This window comes from Acomys minous (assembly GCF_964271855.1).
Source record: "Acomys minous genome assembly, chromosome: 11".
Classification (NCBI taxonomy): Eukaryota; Metazoa; Chordata; class Mammalia; order Rodentia; family Muridae; genus Acomys; species Acomys minous.
In genome coordinates this window covers 67698117-67722604 of record NC_140492.1, presented here as the reverse complement: position 1 = coordinate 67722604, position 24488 = coordinate 67698117, and the positions used below count along the sequence as shown (strand labels likewise).

At 45.1% G+C, this 24488-nt stretch overlaps 1 protein-coding gene across 3 annotated transcripts in view; it reads left to right on the top strand.

The window, feature by feature from the left end:
• Positions 1-24488, top strand: part of ST6GAL1 (ST6 beta-galactoside alpha-2,6-sialyltransferase 1) — a 131689-nt gene that overhangs the window by 27758 nt on the left and 79443 nt on the right. For 2 of the 3 annotated variants that reach the window (XM_084801565.1, XM_084801566.1), the window contains exons 2-3: positions 16548-16688; positions 16815-16941. The gene's annotated coding sequence lies outside the window, so the exon portion shown is untranslated. Of the gene's footprint in view, positions 1-4377; positions 4554-16547; positions 16689-16814; positions 16942-24488 lie in introns of those variants that run through there. The other variant, XM_084801567.1, reaches the window with a different exon arrangement.

The following is a 24488-nucleotide window of genomic DNA, read 5'->3' as shown; positions in this document are numbered from 1 at the left end:
CCTGATTTCTTATGCCTTCTAGTAATTGCTCTATTTTTCTGCTCCTGGAAATAATTTTTTATATTTCTATCCTGTTGCTCCTCTTCTCTCACTCCAACTTAAGCCTAGTCTGGTAATTTTTTTTTTCCTTGTTTCTCCCCAGCCTCTGACAATCAGGGTCATCAATAATCTACCAAACGCAATGGTCACATCTTGAACCTTTTCTGGGCTTCTCTGCAGGGGCTCGTATAACAGGGTGTCCCACCCCACTTTAAAGGTGTCTTCTCTTGGCTTCTGAAGCACCCTCTTTGTTCTCTTCTTTAGCCATCTTTCCTCACTTTCTGTAGTTGACTCATAGTCACCTGATCACTTTGGAGTGGCCCAAAGTCATCTCTTTTCTGTATCCCTGTCTCTACTGATCTTGTCCAGTTTGTCATACGACAACCTTTCCCTGGAACCCCATGCTCCTATGTTCAGCCATCCACTCAACAAGCATCCTCAGATGTGTAGCAGATACCCTGCATCCCACAAAGTTGAAACTGGGCTGCTGTCCCTCTCTGAAGTGGCCTCCTTACTCCAGTCAGCTAGACTCAGGTCTTGTTACTGCAGAGTCCTTCCAGTGGCTTCTTCCGTGCTGTGCCCACGAATGTAAAACCATGTTGGTTGCACCTTTGTTGTAAGTCAAGAGACAAGTTAGTTGCTTGAGTCACCAAATCCCTAATGGCTCAAGACAGGCTCATCTCTATTTTTAATTATCAGGATAATTTTAATTTTGTACCTGGACCTGCTTATATTCTTGCATCTATGGCTTATTTTTTTAAAAGCACCAGAATGATCGTTTCAAATGCAGCAACATGTAGTTTTTTTGCTCAAAAAACTGTACAGCTTTCCCATCTCACTCAGTGCACTTAGACATCTGGCTCCCAAAGGTGATATGCATCTTTTACTCTTCTCTGCCTCCTTTGGTGTCATCACTGTGTCAGGTGCCTCCAACACCGCCATATTACTGCCTCAGGGCCTCTGTGCTTTCTCATCCGTCTGGGCTGTTCCCTCACACTGTCCCGTGGTTTGTTCCACCTCTTTCAAGCTTGTATGTGGATGTCATCTTGACAGAGAGACAATTCAACCACCTTATATTAAAGAAGGAATGAGCTGCCCCCTCCACTCTCACACTTGTCTCCGTTCCTTTCAGCCAGCTGTGCTGACCCCCGTAGCCCCTGACTTATGCTCTGCAGGATTCCGTTAGTTCTTTGCCTGAGGCCAAGGAAGGGCTTTATTTATTTATTTATTTATTTATTTATTTATTTATTTTGCTCATAACCATTTCCTTAGGACCCAGTTCCAAAATAGAACGCTCATGGGCTGAATTGAACTAAAATCCTTCCAGCACCACTTCAGAATTAACTCGAGCAAGCTAGTTTATAGATAAGAAGACTGGGGCCCAGAGAGGTAAAGTTACTTTCTTGAAATATCACAGCTTGCTAGATGAGAACTATGAGAGAGACCTCCCCGGTGTCCACATCACCGGCTGCTATCTTTCTGTCAAGCTTGCTTCTCCTAGAACTTAACCTTTTCTTGAGCAGCCTCAGTTTTCCACGCCTTGTGTGAGCAAACAGCCCCTCACAGAGAGACAAAAATTTCCCGTGTCCCTCCCCCCCCCCACCACAAAGTTCTAAATGTGATTGGAGGTATAGGAAACACAAATTGAATGTCATGTGCCTAATTGTTAAGCAAAAATCAGGTGTTATTGTTAGCTTACGTGGTGAGGACCTATATAAAGTTATGCAAACTTTTCTGACTACTATTTCCTCTTCAACATCTTCTCAGGGACATCCTAAGCTTTCAGAGCTGACTGGGACCCGTCACAGGGGACTGAAGAGATGGCTCGGTGGTTAAGGGCACTTGTTCTTGCCAAGGACATGGCTTACAACCATCTGTAACTCCAGTTCCAGGGTATCTGATGCCCTCTTTTTTTTTTTTTTTTACCTCCCTGGGCTTCAGGCACACTTGTGGTTTGCAGACATACACGTGAGCCAAGTGCTCATACACATAAAATAAAATAAATAGATCTCTTAAAAAACAAACGATAGCCAGAAGGCCAAGATGAAAAGGGTATATGTGACACGCTGTTCTGCCCCAGAGGGAAGGAGTGAGTGGGCGCCTGCAAGGTTCATAGTGAGAGTGGCCATCCACCCATGCTGGGTACACAGGGTGACGCTCTGTTCGCTGTCCTGTGGTGAGAGGAAAACAGCGTGAACTAAGAAGCCTACAGATGCTTATAGTAGGAGTTCCCTGATACAAAGTACAAAGTAATCTCCACAGCTCTGCCAACCCAACATCCACACCTTTTTCATGCCTCACTTTTGGATTTGATAGTATATCTGAGGACCACTAGGTATCTGGGAGGAATTAAGACATGAAAGACAGAAACCAAGGGACAACAACAACAATAACAACACACACAGGCACACCACCACCACCACCACCACCACCACCACCACTACCACCACCCGCAACAACTCAAAAAAAAAAATGGAGGCAATTAAAGAAGAGAGGAGAGGAGAAGAAAATGTCATGGTTGGCATGTGGTTTAGTGGTAGGGTAAATAAACTACCCAACCATACCCCCACCCCCCAACTATAATGCTAGACTCAGAAGTAAGTGGGTTTGGTGAAAGAGGGATGCATGTAGCACAGATAGCTCAGAGAAGAGAAGAATGCACTCTTGGAATTAAAAGCATGAAAGCAGAAGTGAATATCTACAGGGTTTGAATGAGAAAGTTGAAAGAAATAAAATGATGGTGGGAAGACAGTGGGATGGAAAAGGAATGGGTCATGCTATAAAGACCATCATCTGAACAGTAAGATGTACAGACCAAGAGACTAGGGATGCCGAAGGAGAATGTGGTGTAGAAATAATAAGAGAGGGTGTTGGGGGCTTGCCTCGTGTGTAGGAGGGCCTGGGCTCCGTCCTCAGCACCATATAAAACCGGGCTCAGCTGCACAGGCCTGGAAGCTCACTGGGAAGGTGGAAACTTGGAGATTAGACTGTCAAGCTTCACCCATAGCTGCACAGCAAGCGTGAGACCAGCCTGGCTACAAGACAACCTGTCTCAAAAAACAAAGAGCAATCAAAACAAAACAAAGCCCAAATCAAACCACACACACAAAAAAACAACCAAACAATAGCCAAATAACTAAATAAAGAGAACTTTTTCTTCTCTTGCCTTTTCTTCTGTCTATTAATAATAATAACATTATTATTATTATTATTATTATTATTATTATTATTATTATTATTATTATTATTATTATTATTCCTCAGATGCCATATTTTCTAAGGTGAGGCAGAAACAGCGTGGATTCAGATGAGAGATGAGTACGGGAGGATCTTGGAGGAGGTTGAGAGGGGAAACCATAATCTTGAATATATTTTACCGGAAAAAAAAATAATCCATTTTCAACAAAAGGAAAACATAAAAACAAACAGGTAGGGAGAACCAAAGGATTCAGGTTGCTAGACTGAAGAAGTGACTGGAGTACTTGGAACCAAGTGCTACAAATGAAAACAAGAAGGGACCGCATACAAAGGAAAGTGGCTAGCCAGTGACGGGGTGTGACTCAGTGGGAGTACACCAAACAGCCAGCCCGTGGCTAGCCAGTGATGGGGTGTGACTCAGTGGGAGCACACCAAACAGCCAGCCCGTGGCTAGCCAGTGACGGGGTGTGACTCAGTGGGAGCACACCAAACAGCCAGCCTGTGGATGTAAAATAAGTAAGAGCTGAAACTCTAGAACCTGCTTGGGTTGCATGTGAGAACAGAAAGGTGGCAAGACTGGATAAAAAACACTGAATTCAGATCTGTTCAGCAGGTAAACGTGACAATCCCTAGGGGGTCCCTCAAACCAACTGGTTCTGGTCGTCCTCTGGTCTACACTCACACACTGTGGCATCTCGCCTGCGCTCCCGCATACTAGATAAGTAAGTAAATAAGTTTTCAAAAGTAGGAGAAACTTCACGAGAGCATGTGATTTCTGAGAAAATTTGCCAGACAAATTATTAATCAAGCTCGTGGGTGGAATAAATGATGCTCTCTGATATGAGAAGGGCCTGTTTCTTGCCTCCCACAGAGGCTTTCTCAGAAGCCACTGCGTCTGTTCCTCTAACTAGGGAGTAAACAGGAAAGAATAAGTGGGATTGCCTGTTAAGCCCTGAAGCCAGCTGCTTTGGGTTGGTGTAGGAGGAGAGAAATGTCCAGAAGGGAGAGCTTGAAGAGATTAAAGACAAACAGGCAAAGGAACCGTGTTGATTACATGACAGTATTTGGCTGTGCTGTGATGAGCTGTATAGTTTTGTGGGAGGGATGAGGAGGAATGAGTTGTTTCTATTGAAAGGATAGAAACATCCTCACAGTGTGGAGGCATCCACACAGTGGTGGACTCCCAAAATGAGGAATGCATGTGAAAGGAGTTAGCCTCGATGGCTCTGCAGTGAGCAGAACCACACGGTCATCATAACGAGAAGCCCTGAGGCCGGCTTCCTTGGAACCGTTAGGAGACATACGTGGGCTTGAAGGTAACTAAATCTTTGTTTTGCTTAACAGGAAGTCCATGACTAATACCTAATGCTGAAACTAAGAGCCATGGGAGTGAGTGGTTTACAGATATTACAGTACCCCGCAGACATAGCTGAGAGATGAATGTTGTTGCACATGAGCAGCAGGACCCAAGGCAGGATATGGAGGGCTGCTATGCTGTGTGCCTGGTGGGCAGCCATGACATTAAGGGGTCATGGGTGTGCTTTGCTTTGATTAAAGGAAGGGTGGGGCCGGGGGAGGGGCTCAGTGCTTCCAGTATGCAGACAGGTGTTGAAATCCGAATGGTGACTGCTGTAGACATTTCGCTGACCACGTGGTCTCGGATTTTCTCTGTGGGGCTCCTTTTCTGTATGGCAGATGGCCTTAGCTTTGCTACTGCCCTGAAAATGAACTGTGCCTTTTCTTTGTGTTAGAAAAACCGCTCCCGGATTTTGTGTTCAGCTCCCACTTAATTTCGACTCTTGACTTGGAGTGAGTAAAGGCCTCTGGGAGACAGGTTTGTGTGTGGCATTCTTAGACAGTCAGTCACTTAGCAGCTCTGTGCCTAGGCTCCTTACTAAAACTCCTTGTCACTTTATCAACAAATGGGCAGAACACGCCTTGCCTCACAGGACTATGTGAGGGGTAAAAAAGTCCATTAAAACACAGAGTGCCTACCATGGCAGCTGATAAATAAGTAAGTGAGAATAAAATCCACAGGGAACAGCTGTAACTAATCCTTGGGCTGAGATAGGAATCCCATAGTACTGGGATGGGGCCTCACAGATGAACCTTCTGGAGAAAACATGGATCATGGGAGGGGTAGGCAGGGTAGAGGGTGTAAGAGAGGGTACTGGCTATCTCAGAAGCCTCTTGATTTTTAGCAGATGCTCTTATCGAATTTCCAGTACAGTGTCTTCCCACTTGACTTCAGTGTTCAGCAAATATGCAGGGCTCAGGGCTTGGGATGTCTTCTGAATAAGGATCACATAGTAAAATTAGCACTTGGTTAATGTACGTTCGTGCCCAAATGTTATCAGAAAAACTGTCCACGGTCTCACGTAGTGTGGAGTAAAGGCTCCAGGTCAAAAGAATGTTCCTTTGCCCTAGATTTCATGGTGCTTGCACATGGATGCCAGGGACCTGGCCTGATCTCCACCACCTCGACTGGAAACAGAACGTGTTAGCATTGCTTTTTTTTTTTTTTTTTTTTTTTTTTTGCAAGCCCGGGCCATGAAATTCTCAGGGTACATTCTTAGTCAGTTTGTAGGTTTCTTGGGCTGTTGGTAAGTCTTGTTTGTGGTCTGTGGTCAGTCACTTGGACGAAGCACTCGGAACGTAAGTGTCACCAAGGCAGCCCCTTTCTTATACTCTTTAAAAAAAATCTTCTTGGGGCTCTGGTAGAAGATATCCATGACAATTCCTTAATTTTGGAAAACTGATAAAGAGGCCATGCTCAAGGCCCCACCAAAAAAGGACAACAGGAAAATTCAAGGCCCGACAAGTAGGGCTACTGAAGACTTAGAAAACCCATTTAATGGAGATAAAAATGCTTCTAGGGATAAAATGAGATGTGGTGAAGCTACCAAAAGAACACATATTTTGGCAAACTACTATAAATGATAAGAGGCCAAAGTTAAAATTACAGTTAGATGGCATTGAGATTGAGGAGTGTTACAGTATTTTCCCTAGATCCCTGCTATCCAGTTTGGCCACTTCAAAAGGTATCTACACAGTTCCTAGGGATTGGAACATTGTCTGAAGTAAGACAAACTGTCAGATGCCTTAAAGGTACAGGGCTAATGTCCCCTGGAGGGGGAGACCTGGTGGCACTCAGAGGAAGGACAGCAGGTTACCAAGAAGAGACTTGATACCCTATGAACATATACAGGGGGAGGTAATCCCCCTCAGGAACAGTCATAGGGGAGGAGAATAAGGGGAAATTGGGAGGGAGGGAGAAATGGGAGGATACAAGGGATGGGATAACCATTGAGATGTAACAAGAATAAATTAATAAAGTAAAGAAAAAAAAAAGGTACAGGGCTAGAAACATATGGTGAAGAGATCTGTCACAACAATGGAAAACCCAGATTAACATCCCCCCAATTTCAGAGACAAGCCAGAAAACAGGTGATACTCCTGATTAAAAAAAATTTAAAATTATTAAAAAGGGCTATCAAAGACAGCTACAGACTTCCAGGCTGTCCATAAAAAAGATACAGCAGGGGCCGACTTTTCTACCTTATATTGAGGAACCACTGCTGACGAAACACCTACAGCCTTGCCACTAAAGCGGTTGATTGACCAACATATTTGGATTGAACAATGGTCTATGTCTAAAGAAAAATTACAGGTAATAGAACAGCTAGTCCAAGAACAGCTGGAGGCTCAACATATAGAAGAGTCCAACAGCCCTTGGAATTCTCCTGTATTTGTTATCAAAAAGAAATCTGGCAAATGGAGGATGTCAACAGATCTCAGCATTTAATAGAATTATTCAGCCAATGGGAACTTTACCATCTGGAATCCCATAGCCTCCCTTGTTACCTAAGGAATGGCCTATTACAGTGATTGATCTAAAGGATTGCTTTTTCATGATTCCTTTACAATAACATGATAGAGAGAGGGTTGCTTTCTCAGTACGTACTTTTAATAGAAGCTGCCCAGTAAAGAGATATCATTGGAAAGTTTTACCACAAAGAATGTTAAGTAGTTCTAACTTGTGTCAATACTTTGTTCAATAGCCATTGGAGATAATTTGTAAGAAATTTCCTCAATCCATAATTTACCATTATATGAATGATATCTTATTGGCCGATTCAGATGTGAGTATATTAGAAAATATATTTGATGAAATAAATAGAACCTTGCCCTGTTGGGGATTACAGATTGCTCCTGAAAAAATACAAAGAGGAGAGTCTGTTGATTATCTAGGATACAAAATAAGCCTACAGAAAATTATACTGCAGAAAGTGCAAATCAGGAGAGGCCAATTAAGGACACTTAATGATTTTTTTTTTCTGAGACAGGGTCCCTCTATGTTAGCCTTGGCTATCCTGGACTTGCTTTGTAGACCAGGCTGGCCTCAAACTCACAGTGATCCACTGCCTCTGCCTCCCGAGTGCTGGGATTAAAGGCATGTGCCACCATACTTGGCCTTTTTTTTTTTAATGACTTTCAAAAATGCTTGGAGATATTCCTGGCTGCAGCCAGGTTTGACTATCTAAGAGGTAAGTAATTTATTTCAAATCTTAGAAGGTGATAAAGACTTAAATAATGCAAGAAAATGATCAGCTGAAGCTCAAAAAGAATTGGCCCTGGCAGAAAGGAAATTACAAGATTCATATATAGACTGCCTTGATCCAAAGAAGGCCCGTATTTTGGTTATCTTGCCTTCTACTCATTCTCCCACAGAAATTCTTATGCAGAGGGAAGATTGTACCTTAGAATGGATATTTTTACCACACAAAAAATAAAAAAATAAAAAACCTATATAGAAAACGTTTCTGAGTTGATCATAAAGGGAAAAATGAGACTTTGGCAATTAGCTGGAATAGATCCAGCTGAGATTGTAGTGTCTTTTTACTGATGCTGAGACTGCCTCATTATGGGCAGACAGTGAGTACTGGCAGAGAGCTTGCAGTGAATTTTTGGGAGAAATTAACAATAGATACTGAATTAGATCAGCCTGTCTATTTCAAGGACATCCTAACTTCAGAATGGAGAACAGGAAATGTGTTACACTGGGGTAGAGGTTTTGTTTGTGTTCATACAGGAAAGGAAAAATTATAGGTTCCATCAAAACTGATTAAAAAAAATAGATATGACAGAGGAAGACACCCTGAAAAATCTTACACACACACACACACACACACACACACACACACACACACACACACGAGAGAGGAATGATATCACTGCTCTCAAAAGGCCAGCCAATCTCCTTAGAAGTGGAGCTTCCATGGGAAGACTGTTGCCGAAGGGTAATTAGCCTAAGAGATATGTTCTGACGGTCTAAGTAAGGACCCAGGGCTGGGCAGGGAGACAGATGTGCAAGCAGCATACCTCCGGTGTCAAAAGCTTTTGTATGCTGACTGAGTTGAGCTGTCACTGCTCTGGCAGCCGGCTTATTCCTCTAAATGTGAGCCACCATCACAGGGGACAGGTGACGGTCACACCTGATGCAAAGAGACACAGAGGACTTATAGGTGACAAAGTACACATCAGCCTAGTCAGGTCCCAGAAACTCAAAGGCTACAATTCATATGCTTAAAAAGGAAGCATCCATCCCCTACGGAAAGAAAGGATGAGGTGAAAACAAATCTAAAAACCCAAGTACGAGCTGCCTAGCATATGCATAAACTCTAAATTAAATGAGAGTTTATATGAAGTTTATTTAAAACTTAATGTCTTTTCTTTTGCTCAGGGCAACCAGCTTGTCTCTAAACTGAGACATGTTTTCTCAGGAAACAGGTAGCAGCCTGGCCTGTACACCAGGCACCATAGAGCCTAGAGAAGGACATTTAGAACTATACAATCTTGTTTTGATTTTATTTAGATAATGATTGTATGTTCTTTGTACTTTCTCTTTGAGAGAGGTCAAAATGAAACAGACCTGGATGAAAGGGAGACTGCTAACTTAAGTCAGTCTGTATGTACATGAATTTGAACTGCAGAACAAGCAGGTAACATGTATTGCTAATCCCATTACATGGGAATACTTCTGAGATTGGCTGAGACATGAATGGAGGTCTATGCATAGCCAGTGCTTCTTGTTAATTATAGAATCCCCATGATTTATTGTTAGATGCCATTCTTTGTGTGGCATGAATGAAGATTTACAGATGTCTTTCTTCTGCTTATACAAGGACCAGAGAATCAGCCTTGATTGTTCTGTGCATCCTACACACCTCATACATTTAAAGTTTTAAGACTCTAATGCTTGTGAGAAATTATATATTTTCAGAACAAAAGAACCAGACAATGACACTGACACTGGGTTAGACCTGACACTGACACGGACACTGTGTCAGACCTGATAGGATTCATTCTCCAGCATGCTGAGACACTGAAATCCTGTATCCTTCATGTTCCAGTCACAAGTGATTTGGTTGCTCTTCCTCATGAGAATAGAACAGCTCCCAGGACAGCTTCGAAGAAAACTCCTATTCCAATTGGTCCAGCATTTCAGACTGTTCCATATAGAACTCTGTTAAACTTGGAATGTCTTAACATTTAGAGACTGAACCACAAATGCTATTCCTAGGTTGTTTAGCCATTTTCCCAGTTTTATTTGGCCCTTATAAATGTATTATTCATACCAAATAAGCCAGAAGAAGCCTTAATAAGAGAGTGACGCCCCATTTCCCTTAAGGGGGGTTGGGTAAGGTTTTGGTTGTTTTCTTGGGCTATGGATGATTATTTTCATTGGGAGTTTGTTTTGTTATTATTGGTCTTATTCAGAGAGAAAACGAGATTGAATTAATGGGTTTCTTTCTTTTCCTTTTATCTTTCTTTCTTAGGTACAGAGGTAGGAGTTTAAAAGAAAGGGGGGAGTTAGCTAGGCATGGTGGCCCATGCCTTTAATCCCAGCACTCAGGGGGCAGATGCAGACAGATCTCTGTGAGTTCGAGGTCAGCCTGGTTTACAAAGTGAGTCCAGGACAGCCAAGGCTACACAGAGAAACCCTATCTTGAAAATCCAACCAACCAACAACAACAACAACAAAAAAGGGGGGTGGTGGTGGCGGGGAATATAAAAAATATAGGGAAGATTAGACAAAAAGTAATTATTGAATCTACTCCTCAACTTAAGGCCTTAATTGTTACTCACATATAGGGGTTATTTTTAATTCATTGTTATAGAATTCTAATATAAGATTATTCTTCACACACATTATATATATTTCTATCCTAATATGAGGTATTGTACGTATACAACTCGATTAGGATGCAGGGTTTATTTTCAATACTTTGAAAATACTATTGTAGGCTGTTTAGGATAATTAGTAATACAAGTTAATTTTTAGTTGATCAACTCATGGTCATGTCAAATACTACTCAATTTTTATCACAAGAATATCCATCCTAGGTTTAACAGATAAATAGAGTAAAATAGATAAGGTCTTCAAAAACCTCAGATACCTACAGAGTATGGCATTTAAAGATAACTTTTGAGGATTCTTTGACAATGAGACAGGTTAGCTCCTGATAACACCCAGCCTGCCTCAAAGAAGACGATGAACATTACAGAATCTCCTTATGGAGATGCCCAGATGCAAACCAGCCACTGAGCAAAATGTCCTCGTTTTCTGCCACAGACAAAATTCTGCCTGAAATGGGCAAACTTGGATACAGCTGGAGTTGACGGCCAAACTCTGCCAAGATAGAGTAGGCAAGTCCTTAATAGTCCCTGCTTCACAAATATGTCTGTCAGATACATTGGGCCAGAAGGCTGAAGATGATGCTCCTATGTTATAGAGAATTTTGGGTGACTATTCTGGCAGCAAACTGTCTCTGTTTGTATTTTCATTTTGGAAACTGTTAACCTACACTTTTTGTTTATTCAGTTAATTAATGTTATTCCTTCTCAAGTCTCTGATGGGGTTGAAGACAGCAAAATAGTACAAGGAGGATCAGATTGGCAAGTGATGGGGACATATGTAGGTTTTGAGGCCATAGGATTAGAGTAGTTTAGTTTGGTTTATTAGTGGATTAGTAGTAGTTTAGATTCTGCCCAATGTAATGCTTGCAGCTTGCTTTATTTATTTATTTATTTATTTATTTATTTATTTATTTTGGTTTTTTGAGACAGGGGTTCTCTGTGTAGCCCTAGCTGTTCTGAACTTACTTGTAAACCAGGCTGGCCTAGAACTCACAGAGATCTGCCTGCCTCTGCTTCCTGAGTGCTGGGATTAAAGGTGTGTGTCACCATGCAGCTTTAAAATACACTACAGTCTCACTGTATCAGTGATTGGCTTCCTGTATTAGTCATTGGCTTCCTAGACCACACAGATAAGTTAATTGGAACAGGGGACAGTACGGTGAGGCAGGAAGATTCAAACAGCATCGACCCAGAAGAAAGCGTTGGCCGCCATGCCCCAGGAGAAAAAGCAAAACAAAACAGGAAACCAATTCAGATGTCAAACCTAGTGAGTGAGTCTTGTGGGATCTGATGGTGGTCAGGAGAGAGCTAATGGGAGAAACAGGTAGAGTCTGGAGTATGGACTGAGAGCTGCATGGAGGCTGGGAGGACACACAGCCTGCTTGGGGATGAGGGGCCTATGCAAGGGGACCAGTGACTTGCCCAGTGTGTGTAACAAGTCTTAGCAAACTTACAGGGCAGTACTTTGGCAATCCCAGTTGGTCCACAAGCCTATGATTGCTGCAGACTTAGAGCCTGGGAGAGACTGTTTTGGTGGGGTAGTTCAACTTATCCAAATTCCATCTGTCTCTGGGTTTGATGGTGTCCTGTCTGCCTCTCCCATCTTTGGCTTGAGCATATGCTTGCCAACTTCATCCTCCAGCACGTCCCCTATGGTTCCTTCCTCCATTTTGTCTGTGTCATTTGCTTAGCACAGACTTCTGCTACTTTTCTTCACCCACAGAGCCTATACCTAATCTTTGAAACAGGGTCTGGCCAGCCTGCTTCTTTTATGTAACTGTCCTTAAAGTTCTACCCTTCATCCACCAGGGCAGGCCCAAGAGTGTGACTGACTTGTATCTTTTTGGAAATGTTGGAAGCCTGCAATCTATTATTTACTGAAGGATTTGGAGAGACCCACAGCCCCCCTCAGGGCCCTGCTAGTTGTTGGGGGGATAAAAGACAGGGCGTATCTACCCAGATAGTCAGCTAGGAAAAGGCCAGGGGAATGGCTCCCTATGGCTGGTGATGTGGGTGTGTGGTCTCAGATGGGGTGTGTGGTCTCAGATGGGGGTGTGTGGTCTCAGATGGGGGGCTGTGGTCTCAGAAATCCAGCCATTCGTTTGGACAGATTACCTGGTGAATTATCTATTTCTCACTAAATAAAAGTGGCCTAGAATAAAAGAAGGCAAGCAGGCAGACTAACTACAGAGAGAATATGGGGGTGGGGGTTTCCCATTAAGCAGTAGGCTGGTGAGCCAGCCAGCTGTCAGGGTTCCCAGGCCCTGGGGAAGGCCCCTTCTTGCAATCTGGATGCTGCTCTCCATGGGCTGGGAGCGTGCAGCACTTTCTTCACTGGCTGCCTGCCTTCACCTCAGTGCCTCTGGCTGGCTTCTGGTGTTTTGTTGTCATTAATTATACATAGCAGTAAGGTGCCCAAGGCCTCCAGCAACTCTTTTTTAGCATCACCTGCTGCCTTTACTGTGTTCTGCCCCGAATCTTGGCAAAGCCTTGGTATTTCCAGCACCGCAAATGGCAAGGCAGGCTTCAGTTTTCTGTTTCCAACCACCTGCCTTCTGTCTGTTTCTCATTTGGACATTTGTTCCTGTGTTTTGACCACTCTTTTCCTCTGTGTAACAGCCCTGGCTGTCCTGGACTCACTTTGTAGACCAGACTGGCCTTGAATTCATAGAGATCTGCCTGCCTCCCAAGTCCTGGGATTAAAGGTGTGCGCCATCATGCCTGGCTAGCCAGCATCAAGGATCTTACCTTACGTGGAAGCTGAGCCTCTTGTGAGCAAAAGAAAGGCCAACCCAGACCCCCGGTACCCCATATTCGTTTCCACTGGTGTGTCTGTGGGGAGAAGGAGAGAGCACCTCTCTAGCACAGAGGCCTTGGAGGTCACATCTTTCCACTCTGCAAAAACTTGAGAAATTTGGAAAGTCTTTGACCCAGCGATTTGATTTCCCAGGCTGTGGCTTAAGGAATTAATTATGTATTACACACACACACACACACACACACACACACACACACACACACACGGGGAGAGAGAGAGAGAGAGAGAGAGAGAGAACATGGGTTCTGGGGGATGGGGTCGAGGAGGTAGGGGCATCCCAGAGGCCTCTTGAATTTAGCAGATGCTCTGACTGGATTGCCAGTGTAGTGTCTTCTCACTTGATTTCAGCCCAACAAATCTGCAGGGCTCAGGGCTTGCTTGGGATGTTTTCTGTGTGAGGATCTACAAATGCACTTGGCTGATTTCTTGCAAAAAACAAAAACAAAAAAACCAAAAAAGACCCCCACACTAAACAAACCCAAAGTCTGAACATTTCAACAGTTAGAATATCTGACATTGTGGAGCTTCATATTAGATTTTAAGTTTTCATATCATATATATTTTATGTACGCATCCTTCACAAAAAAAAAAAAGAAAGAAAGAAAGAAAAGAAAAGTAAAATGCATGACAGAGTTGAAATGTAAAACCAGTTAGCTTTCCATCCTTTTGTGTGACTCGTGAACTTTGCCTACATTCACGCCTTCTCACCAAATTGTTATTACCCTTTCTTGCTCTCACGCCCACGCCTGCATGCTATTCTGTGCCCACCCGTACATTTGTTTACATATAAGCATACATTATTGGCTAGGTTCCACACTCTGAGACTATGTGATCTTGTTCAGGGCTGTTCATTCCAGGCATTCTGAGTTTTTCCATTTTCCTCAAAATTTTGTGATTTCATTTTTTTAAAGAGCTAAATATCATGTGTACATGCACCGCCCTAATTTTTATCCAGATAGTCAGTCCCCCTAATTTTCATCCATTTTTCTGTTGATGGGCCAATAGGTTGGTTCTAGTTGTTTGCTATGGTGAATAAAGCAGCAGTAAAAAGGAGGTGCAAAAATATCCAGAGTAAAGCAAGGAGTTCTGGGCATCTGCCCAGGGGTGAAATAGCTGGGTCATATGGTATTTCTATTTTTATTCTTTTGAGATTTTTTTTTTTGAGAAATATTCCAACTGACTTCCACAATGGCTGCATTAATCTGCACCTCCCACCAGCAGTGAATAAGGACCCCTTTCTCCCCGCGTCCTCTTCAACATTTGTTGTCAGATTTGTTGATGGCAGCCATTCTGACTAGGATTAGATGGCATCGCAAAGTAGCTTTAGTTTATGTCTCCCTGATGGGAAATATAAGACTTCTAAAAAATATTTGTTGGCCCTTTGCATTTCTTTGTCTCCTTTTTTTGAAAACCATCTATTCAGGTCCTTTGCCTATTTGTTAGCTGGCGATTTTGTTTCCTTGGATTTCAATGTATGCAATTCTTTGTAGCCCTGGGTATTAGCCCCTTGTCTGGTGTGTAAGTGGTGGGGATTTTCTCCCGTTCTGTGGGCTGTTTCTGCGCCCTGTTGGTCATTCCCACCACTTGTGCTTGCTTTTTATTCTGTTAGTAGTTGCAGTTAGCTCCTTACTATGGGTGTTCTGTTTGAAACAGCCTTGCCTACCCTTATGCTTCCTTCCGGAAGCCAAAGTGTCTCCGGTTTTATGTAGAGACTTTTGATCCATTTTGAAGTGAGTTTTGTCAAAAGTGGGGCAGTGGATCTAATTTCATCTCCTGCAGGTGAAAATCCAGCATTGGCAGCCCCATTTGCTGACCAGCCCACCCCTCCCCACTCCCCGGCTATGTTTTTTAACCTCCATTGTTAAAACTTAAGCGGGCACAGTGTGGTGCTTATTTCTGCATCCTTTGTTCTATGGCATTGCTCTTCCTATTTTGATGCCAGTACCAGGCAGCCTTTATCATTACAGCATCACTACTATACAGAAGTGCACAATACGTAGAAACTATACAATGCCATACCTGAGGCCAGGTATTGTGATGCTCCAGCTATGGCTCTTACTCTTTGGGACCGCTTTAGCTACTCATGGTCATTTGTGCTTCCATATGAAGTTTTGAACTGCCTCTCCCTAAACTTGTGAGATATGGCATTAGGCCTTGCATGAGATCTGTAAATTAATTTTTGGTAGCACAGCCGCTTTGACGACATTAATTTTGCCCATCCAGGAGCAGCATGGGTGTTCTCTTGATTGTTTAGTATTTTCTGTGCTCTCCTTTTTCAGTGGCTTGCTGTTTTTGTTGTAGAGGTCTTTCGCTTCTTCGTTTTGATGTATTTCTAAATAGTTAATTTTTGGTGGTGGTGGTGGGGGGGTGATAAAGCTTAAAATACCATTTGCAATGCGCACAAGATGAATTAGTGGGGGCTTAAATGCCAAACCCTTGAGGCTCATGTAGAATGTATAGTCCAGCTATGTAGGGCACTGCACATAGACCACGGGGGACCCAGGGGCACGTGCCTATTATGTAACCATTAAACGACACTGCAGAACACCCTGAGAACTCACACTGAACCGCACCTCACCCTTTCCCATCTTTATTAAAAATCTGGCTGACCGAAAACAGGGCAAAAAACAAGCATCAGAAAGGATATGCCTATCGTGCATACTTTTCTTGGGTAGCGCAATAATAAGTTAACTTTCTTCTCTCTCTCTCTCTCTCTCTCTCTCTCTCTCTCTCTCTCTCTCTCTCTCTCTCTCTCTCACACACACACACACACACACACATATATAAATGGAACCTAAATTTCTCTGTTACAAGGTAAAATGCAGTTACTTAAAATTTCACTCTATCTTCTCAGATGTAATCTACGGAGCGAAAAATCAGACCCAGAAACGCTTTCCAGAATGAATGAGAAACTGAGTTCACGTTTGTAAGAGCAGAGACAGGATGCTGTGCATGGGTTGATGAGATGAGCAAACCTGCAGGCTTTGTCTGGACAGGGGACTTGGGGCTGAATCTGACGATGTCATCTTCTTACCTTACCTTTCTCGGTCCTAACACTGAGTAGCGTATTCAGCTGCTCTTGTAGAGTCTGTTTTTACTGAATTTGTTACTCAGACTGGGCATAAACCAAGTGGGCACGAGTGAACAGAAGGCCAGCTGAAGTCACGTGGGGAGAGGTGTGCTCTGAGGAGGGAGGTGGGAGCAAGGGTGGGAGGGCAAGGGTGTCCACTCTCTTGTTTGTGTTTATAACTGTGCCTCTGAGCTCAGCTTGCATTTTCACTTTTCCCTGCAGGCAGGGGTAGAGCCAACTGTGCCACGCTCAGCAGCCAGCATCCCAGAGAGAAGCAATCAGTGCCTGGGAAGGCAACTGAAATAAACTGGCCCCCTTAAGCCTTTCCCAATACCTGGACCCGCTTTCCATCCCAATCCTGAGGTAAGAACCCTTAACCGCAGCTCAAAGGAGAGGGCACAATGCTTCTTGGGGGAGAGGCTATGGGAATTCTCTAAGGCTCAGGGAAGGAGTTGTTGTTTTTAAGTCAACCATCTGCTTCTATCCCAGATCACACAGAGGCAGAGTCACTGGAGGCCAAAGGGTTTGATTTGCCACCGCAGAGCTTCCAGAATCTTCCATTTTCTCCATTGCTAAGAAAAATTGGAACCCTAAGGAGAATGAACTTGTCCTCAAGGTAAGATTCCAGCAGATTCTGATGGATGCTCACATGCTCTCTGTTCTGCACAGGAAAGTGAGCTCCCAGGAAACTAATGCATACACACACACACACATACACACACACACACACACACACACACACACACACACACCAACCTAAGAGACAAGGATAATAGAAATTATGCAGGGAGGTTATGGCAGAGCGGTCCAGTAGGTTCATAAAAGCCATTTTAATAAATTTAGATGTGTTCTGAATACAAAGGTAATAAGTACTCCTCGAACATTTGGAAGGAAAGAAAACAGGGTCCAAAGACTGGCCTGTTAGGGCTCTTCTTACGCTACCACAGGGCGTTGGAACATTCCGCATGGAGGTGGAAAGATGACCCTAGCGGGGCCTGGAGCATCCACTTCTCTAGAAACTCTCCAGAGCTGCTTTGAAGCATCCAGGATTTTTTTTTACCCAACATAATATTTTTATTGATTTTTTTGAGAATTTTACATAATGCATCGTCAAACTCCCCGTGGTCAGCCCCTTAAAGAAAGCTGAGTCCTCCCCCCCAACCCTCCGAGCCTGCCAGAAGCCATCAACTGTGAAGAGCTACACTTCAGCACCCTTATTACAGTTTTGAAGAGTTCTCTTCAATGGCTTCCTGTCTAGACGGTTCGGAGGTGGGGTGGATTGGGGGCGGGGGAGGAGATGGTCACAGAAGCCGTCTATGTCTCTCATTCTCAACTTTCGAGTCTGCAGCACCCAGGGATTTTTACAAACTGTTATAAATTTGTAAAGCCAAAACAGAATAAAACATTACCCATCTCCCCCCTCCACAAAAACAAAAAAGAAAACAAAAACAAACAAACAAAAAAAGAAGACAAAACAAAACAACACAAAACAGTTTGCAAACTAAAATGGACCATTCTAGGAAAGTGATGTATTGCCATGGAAACTGGAGAAGCTACACAGCAGGTTTTCTAGAAATCTTTTCCTTTGGGTGGTGCTGGAGTTCAAGCCTAGGGTCTTGCTTGTGCTAGGCAGATGCTGTGCCACACACCGCCTCTTGAGTCTTCCCCGATTCATAGTAGGTGCTCAGTAAACGTGAGCTGAGTGCGTTGCAGCCTCATGGGTAGCCATGAGGGTCCAGCCACATCATGGTGATGAGACTGTCTGGTCTGGCCCTGCTTCAGGGAGGGAGTTAAGCCACCAGGAAACTTTTGGTTTATTGATGGAGAGAAACTGGCTGCATTTCCCTTTCCGACTGACATCTTGGGGGCTCCTGAATTATTGATTCCCTTTCATTAAGGCAGATGAAAGCCCTCCATTTACTGACAAACATCTGGGGTGCATTTTCTTTCTGGAAAAGTTGAGAGGCTGGTCAGGGAAGTGTGAAGAGGAAGGTTGGCAACACTGGATGTGAAAGCCGGGGACCGCCGAGTCAGAGCTTTCCACTCATAATCTCTGAGGGAGAGCGAGGGTGACTTCCTGCCCAAACGTGCAGTTTCAACAAAAGCCTCTTTTTCTTGCCAAGGCCCTGCCCTCAGCAGATGAAAGCTAATTAAATTAGCATAATGGAGTCCTGGGCCTCTGCTCTTCTTCTTTCTGAGTTTTTTGGCTTCCGCTTTGCACTTCTTGCACCTGTCTCTAAAAGGTTCAGGGGCAGGGTGAGACATCGGTGACATTCCAGTTTCTTTTTGTGGTTCAGGAAATTAGAAAGGGAGGAAGGGTCACAGCTTTCCTCTGGCCCTTAACTTAGGAATCCAGGCCACCTAGCAGCCCTTGAGGTGAAGCTCCAGGGTGCTGGGGGCTGGAGGCCGGCCTGGCCCCTGAGGCTGCCTGACCTCTGAGCTGTTGTATTTAACCAACAAGGGAACGTGATGGTGGCCTGTGGCTGGCAGCCTTGTCTTTGCCTTTCCTAGGCCATCCCCTGCATAGCTGCTGAAGCCTGGCTACTCCTCAGAAGCAGGCTGTAGTTTTCTTGGGTGTAAGCTTCCTTTCTCGTCAGGGTCTTGGTTTTCCCGTCTCAGTGCTGATGCAGGCGGAGGTCTTACTCTAAGGACTGTGAGGAATCTTTGTGAGGTAAGAAAGGGCAGGGCATGCATTGAACCCCCATGCTCTCTGCTTTGGCTGTGTGCTTTCTTACCTCTGTACCCTCTGGCATTGTGTCTGAGCACCCATGTCTCAGATAGGGAAACTGGAGCTTGTGGACAGAGGATAAGTGCCTCTCAGAGCTGTCAAGTGCCCTTCACAGCAAGCGGTCATGCGGGCAGGGGTTCCCAAGCCAGCTTCAGGAAGGTTTCTTCTCCTAAGGGGGTGTTAGTTACTTCTGATTTCCTGTGAAGGGGGTGCAGGGGCGGGCAGTGGCGTTTGCAGATCTCCCAGGGGCTCTGCCTAGTGCTGAGAGAGAACATCATGACCAGGAGACCGTGCTCACCTGCCGTCATGGGCCCAGCCCTCCCTGCTGCCTAGAAACAGGGCTTCAGAGTTCTCAGATTTCTTTGCAAGGGTCTTATGATGGATATGTTTTGTTTTCCTCTGTGACCTTCTGGAGGTAGGGTCCACAGAGGAGAGAGAACATAAGGCAATTTGTCTTTCTGAATCTGGCGTACTTAGCTCACCGCAACTATCTCTGGTTCTACACATTTTCCTGCAAGTGTCCTGCTTCCTTCCTTTTCTTCTTGTGGCTGTATAAGTCGACTGTGTAGCTAGCCAGCCCACCTTTTCCTCAGTTGACGGACTAGCCGGTTCCACCTCCTTGGTATAGTGAAGGGTGCTGCTATCAACATCGATGTGTAAGGTGTGTCTCTGGTGTGTTGACTGACCCCTTCGGGAACATACCCGAGATCGGTCTATGTGACCCATACGGTAGTTCTGTGTCACTTTGCTAAGATGCCTCCATATAGATTCAACAGTGGTTATACTGTTTGGTTTACACACTCATCAGCACGTGGCCAATGGCTCCTTTTCCCTACATCTTCATCAGAATTTGTTGCTGTTTGTTTTCTTGGCTTGGATGAGATGGAATTTCAAATGAGTTTCCCTGGTGGAAACACTGAACATTTTAGAATATGTATGCTGCCTGTTTGGTTCACTGACACCACATTTGTTGCCTGAGATATACTTGGGAAAGACTGCCTCCCATCCTGTAGGCTGTCCATTTACTCTAGGGGTTGTTCTCTTGGTTGGACTGAAGCTTCTAGATTTCATTTCAACCCTCAGGATTTTGGGGGGGGGGTTCAAGACAGGGTGTCTCTGTGTAGCCCTGGCTGTCCTGGACTCACTTTGTAGACCAGGCTGGCCTCGAACTCACAGCGACCCGCCTGCCTCTGCCTCCTGAGTGTTGGGAGTGCTGGGATGAAAGGGGTGTGCCACCATGCCCAGCTTCAGGATTACTTCTTGTGCTGTTGGAGTTATGCTCAGAAAATACCCCAGGCAAGAAGCCGTAGGTCTAGTTTCACATATATTTATTGTCTACTATATGGGAGCCAAATGGCCAAGTCTGCTTGGGCAAGACATTCTGGCCCATCCTTGGGTACACAGATCTGACAAGACAAGGTGGGGGGGGACGGCGGGGGGAGCGGGGTGGGGGAACTTCCTTGAAGCAAGACATAGGCTCTTCTTTCTGTTGGACCCATGCACCTCCAGCTTGTTTTTCAAGGACTCTAGCTGGGCGTGGTGGTGTACCCCTTTAATCCCAGCACCCAGGAGGCAGAGGTAGGCGGATCTCTGTGCGTTCGAGGTCAGCCTGGTCTACAAAGTGAATCCACGATAGCTAAGACTACACAGAGAAACCCGGTCTCGAACCCCCCTCTCTCCCCTCAAAAAAAGAGCTCTAAAAGCAGAAACTTCCTCTGTAGCTGCTGTGCATCCCCAGGTGTCCAGACCTCTAACCCCACTCTGAAGTGTTTGGTCTCCCACTAAGCAAGACAGGGAACGCTGGCTTGTTTTATGTCAACTTGACACAAGCTAGAGTCACTTGGGAGAGGTGACATCAGGTAAGAGAATTCCCCTACTGCATTGCCCTGTGGGCAATTCTGGGGTACATTTTCTTAATAGAGGATTGATACAGGAGGGATTGGTTCACTGAGGGCAGTGCCACCCCCTGAGCTTGTGGTCCTGGATTCTCTAAGAAAACAGGCTGAGCAAGCCATGAGGAACCAGTAAAGAGCACCCCTGTATGGCCTCTGCATCCATCAGCTCCAGGTTCCTGCCTTGAATTCCTGTGCTGGCTTCTCTTTGATGATGGCCTGTGCTGTGGAGCCGAGAGTGAGATAGCTCTCTCCTCAAGTTGCTTTGGTCAATGCTGTTTAGAGACCTCAAGTAAGGCACAAGGGAGGAAGAGGGGCCACTGAGGGGAGGAGGCAGAATGGCCAGGGGATGCTGGAAAGGCACTGCCAGCTGGGGGTGGGGTGGGGTCATGGGGTGCGGGTTCACAGAGAGTCGAGACCCCTTCTGACTGTGGCACCCAGAGAGCGTGAGAAGGAGGAAAGCTAGACTCTGCAGGGTGCTTGCAAAGCATAAAATAGGGTTGGAAGTTCTTTCACCTCCTTCCTTGGGAGAAGCAGAGACCCAGAAAGAGGAAGGTCTCGTTTATTGCTGGTTTCCTGACTGACCAAGGTCTGTCTTTTGTTTTTTTGTTTTTTTTGTTTTTTTTGTTTTTTTTTTGTTTTTTGTTTTTTTTTTTGTTTTGTTTTGTTTTTTTTTTTTTTGGTTTTTTGAGACAAGGTTTCTCTGTGTAGCCTTGGCTATCCTAGACTCGCTTTGTAGACCAGGCTGGCCTCGAACTCACAGCGATCCGCCTGCCTCTGCCTCCCGAGTGCTGGGATTAAAGGCGTGCGCCACCACGCCCGGCCTCCAAGATGGCTCAGCCGTTAAAGGCTAGGCTCACAACCAAGGTCTGTCTTATCAGACTCCCCTGGCCAAGCAGAACTCTGTTCAGGAGCCTAGGGCTGCTGCTTTCCTGTCCCAGACTGCAGTGGGCTTTGTGGCTACTGGCATCTGGAGCAAGGACAACCCAGGATGGGGAGGTGGCATCTTAGTTACTAGAGATCTCAGCATCCTTCCATTCCCCCCACCTGACTTCTTCTTTCAGGTCTTCCTTAGCGTCTGCTTTTGCTAGGATCTACCACCTAAGTCTTCAAGGTGGGGGGCGGGGATCGCCATTGGGTCTAAGTGCTGAGCTTTGGAGATGTAGGATGCTGACTTGACAGCTGCAGATCCCCCCCCCCCAACCCCCCAGGCCCTGGAGGCTTTCCGATCCAGCTTCCTCCTGTATCAGATAGGCTGGATTGGATTGAAGATTAATAATTCACATATGGCTTTTTTTCTCTTTATCATGCTTCCTCTACTTTTACCTAGGAACAACTGATAGACAGCAGCCGACGTATATCTGAATTTCACAACCGCTGCCAGCTTCTCCACATTGCTTCTTGTGCTGTATTCCCACCCCATTCCCCTCCCCCCCACCACCACCTGTGCCTTTCTGTCTCCTTCCCACCTGAGCAATGACCCATCTCCTCCCTGTCACCACAGCGTGCATTTCCTAGGACCTCAGGAAGCTGGAATTCTCTAGCGTGTCCCTTTCATCCCCTCGGCACACAACAGCATTATAATGTGGGATTCGGCCTTTTCTTCCCTTACGGCTAAGAGGGTGTGGGTGTCCCACTGTCTTAACGATCCACCTTTAGGCAAATATTTGGATTGTTTTCAGTTTGCAACTATGAAAGTCACTAAGCATTTGTGAGAGGAAAATTTTAAAAAAAGATCTTGATGTTGTAGTCACGCACAGAGATTTCTCTTGTGAAGACCCGTGATAGAGAATGGCTGTGATCTACGGAGGGTGTCCGTTTGCTCTTTAGGAAGTGCAGACTGTCTTCCTAGAGTAGCCACCGGCACTGCACGTGCTCTGCTTCCTTGCCAGTCCTTGTCTGTGTCAGGTTTCAACGTGGGAGAATTAGCTGAGGTGCCTATTTAACATCAAAGCAGACACTGGCTGCCGGGTCTTGAATCCCTCTGTCCCTACCTACTACAAGGTCCCCCAGGCTGGCATACGCTTCACCCTGTCTACCCTGAATTCTCCAGCCCAGCAGTCTGGTCTCTAAAATCCATCCATTTTGATCACCGCCCCTCCCCCTTTGGGCCTCCTAGCTGCTGCATCTGCCAGCCTCCTCCCCCTACCCCACCCCCCACCACTCTCCCCAGAAGGCACAGTTTATTCTAGAGATGTCCTTGCCTCTGCCAATATTCTCCTTCCTATCTATAAGAAACTTTTCCTTCCGCCATACCTAGGGCAAGTCATTTCCTTTCATTTTTCTTTCTTTTGTTCTTTCTTTCTTTCTTTTTTTTACATTCAGTCGGCCTGGTGATTTTAGCTTTAGCCACTTTCACTGGGATGTCCTCTTCCCAGTGTTTGCATTTTCCTCCTGGTTAATGTCACTCAGCCTTTTTTCACGTGTGCATCAGCTATCTATGTATTTCCTTATATGAAGTTTCAGCTCAAATCTCTGGGCTTTTGTAAAAAAAAAAGTTTTATTAAAAAACTGCATTGAATTTCTTCTTATAATTCTATTGGAAGATTTCCTTATATAATCTACCAGCAAGGCTTTACTGGCTAGGTTTAGTAACTATTTTCCGCAAGTTCTGTTCCATTCTTGGAGCTGGAGATGCAAACAAGTACCCAATAATTGTAACGGAATCGGATACGTACGATGCGTTCTGGTAAGCCAAGAGTAGCAATCCGAAAGTGTCTTGGGGGAGAATGACGCCTTTCCAGGAAAGGAAGGGTTAACCGTGTGTAGTGGCAGAGGGAGGGTCTACAACAGCTTGAGTAGAGGCTTCCTCAGACAGGACACTCAGAGCTATGGGAGGTGGGATCTGCTCTGAGCACTGGGGGTTGGAGCAGATGGATGTGCCCTGTAATCCTAGTGCCTCCTGATTACTGCCTCTGCACTCCTGTTTTTAAATCCATTTTGTTTCGAGATAATTACAGAATCCACAGAAAGCTCCACAGGTGGGTCGGAGAGGCAGAGCACAACTGAACTTTCTCTGGCGGCTCCATCTTGTGTAATTACGGTGCCCTAGGAAGTGCGGGCGGGCGCCTGAAACTGCTGTACTGAGCCTGCAGGGCTCCAATCTTCTCTGTGGAGACCTGAGCAGCCACCACTGCTATTGGGATTCAGAAGTGTTACGTAACCGCACCACACAGCACCTCCCTGGTGCTCTGCCTTTGTCATCCCACAGGCCTCACCCTGTTCTCCACCTGGATAATTGTCTGGCAAAATGTGAGGTCTTCTGAGATGCATTTTTTTTTTTTGACATTCGTTGTCATGCCCTTCCAGCCCACAGCGGTTGCTGGCTCTATCGCCAGTCTTCTCTTTTTCATAGCTGAGTAGTGTTCCGTGGTATGGTCCTACGACCCCCTAACCTGTTTATTTGTTACCTTCCTGTTGCTTGATGAAATACCATGACCGGAAGCAAGTGAAGGAAGAAAGTTTACTTTGTTTCAAGCTCATATTGTGGGATGGCATGGCAGGCGTGCTGGCAGGTACAGGAAACTGAGGATCACATCTCAG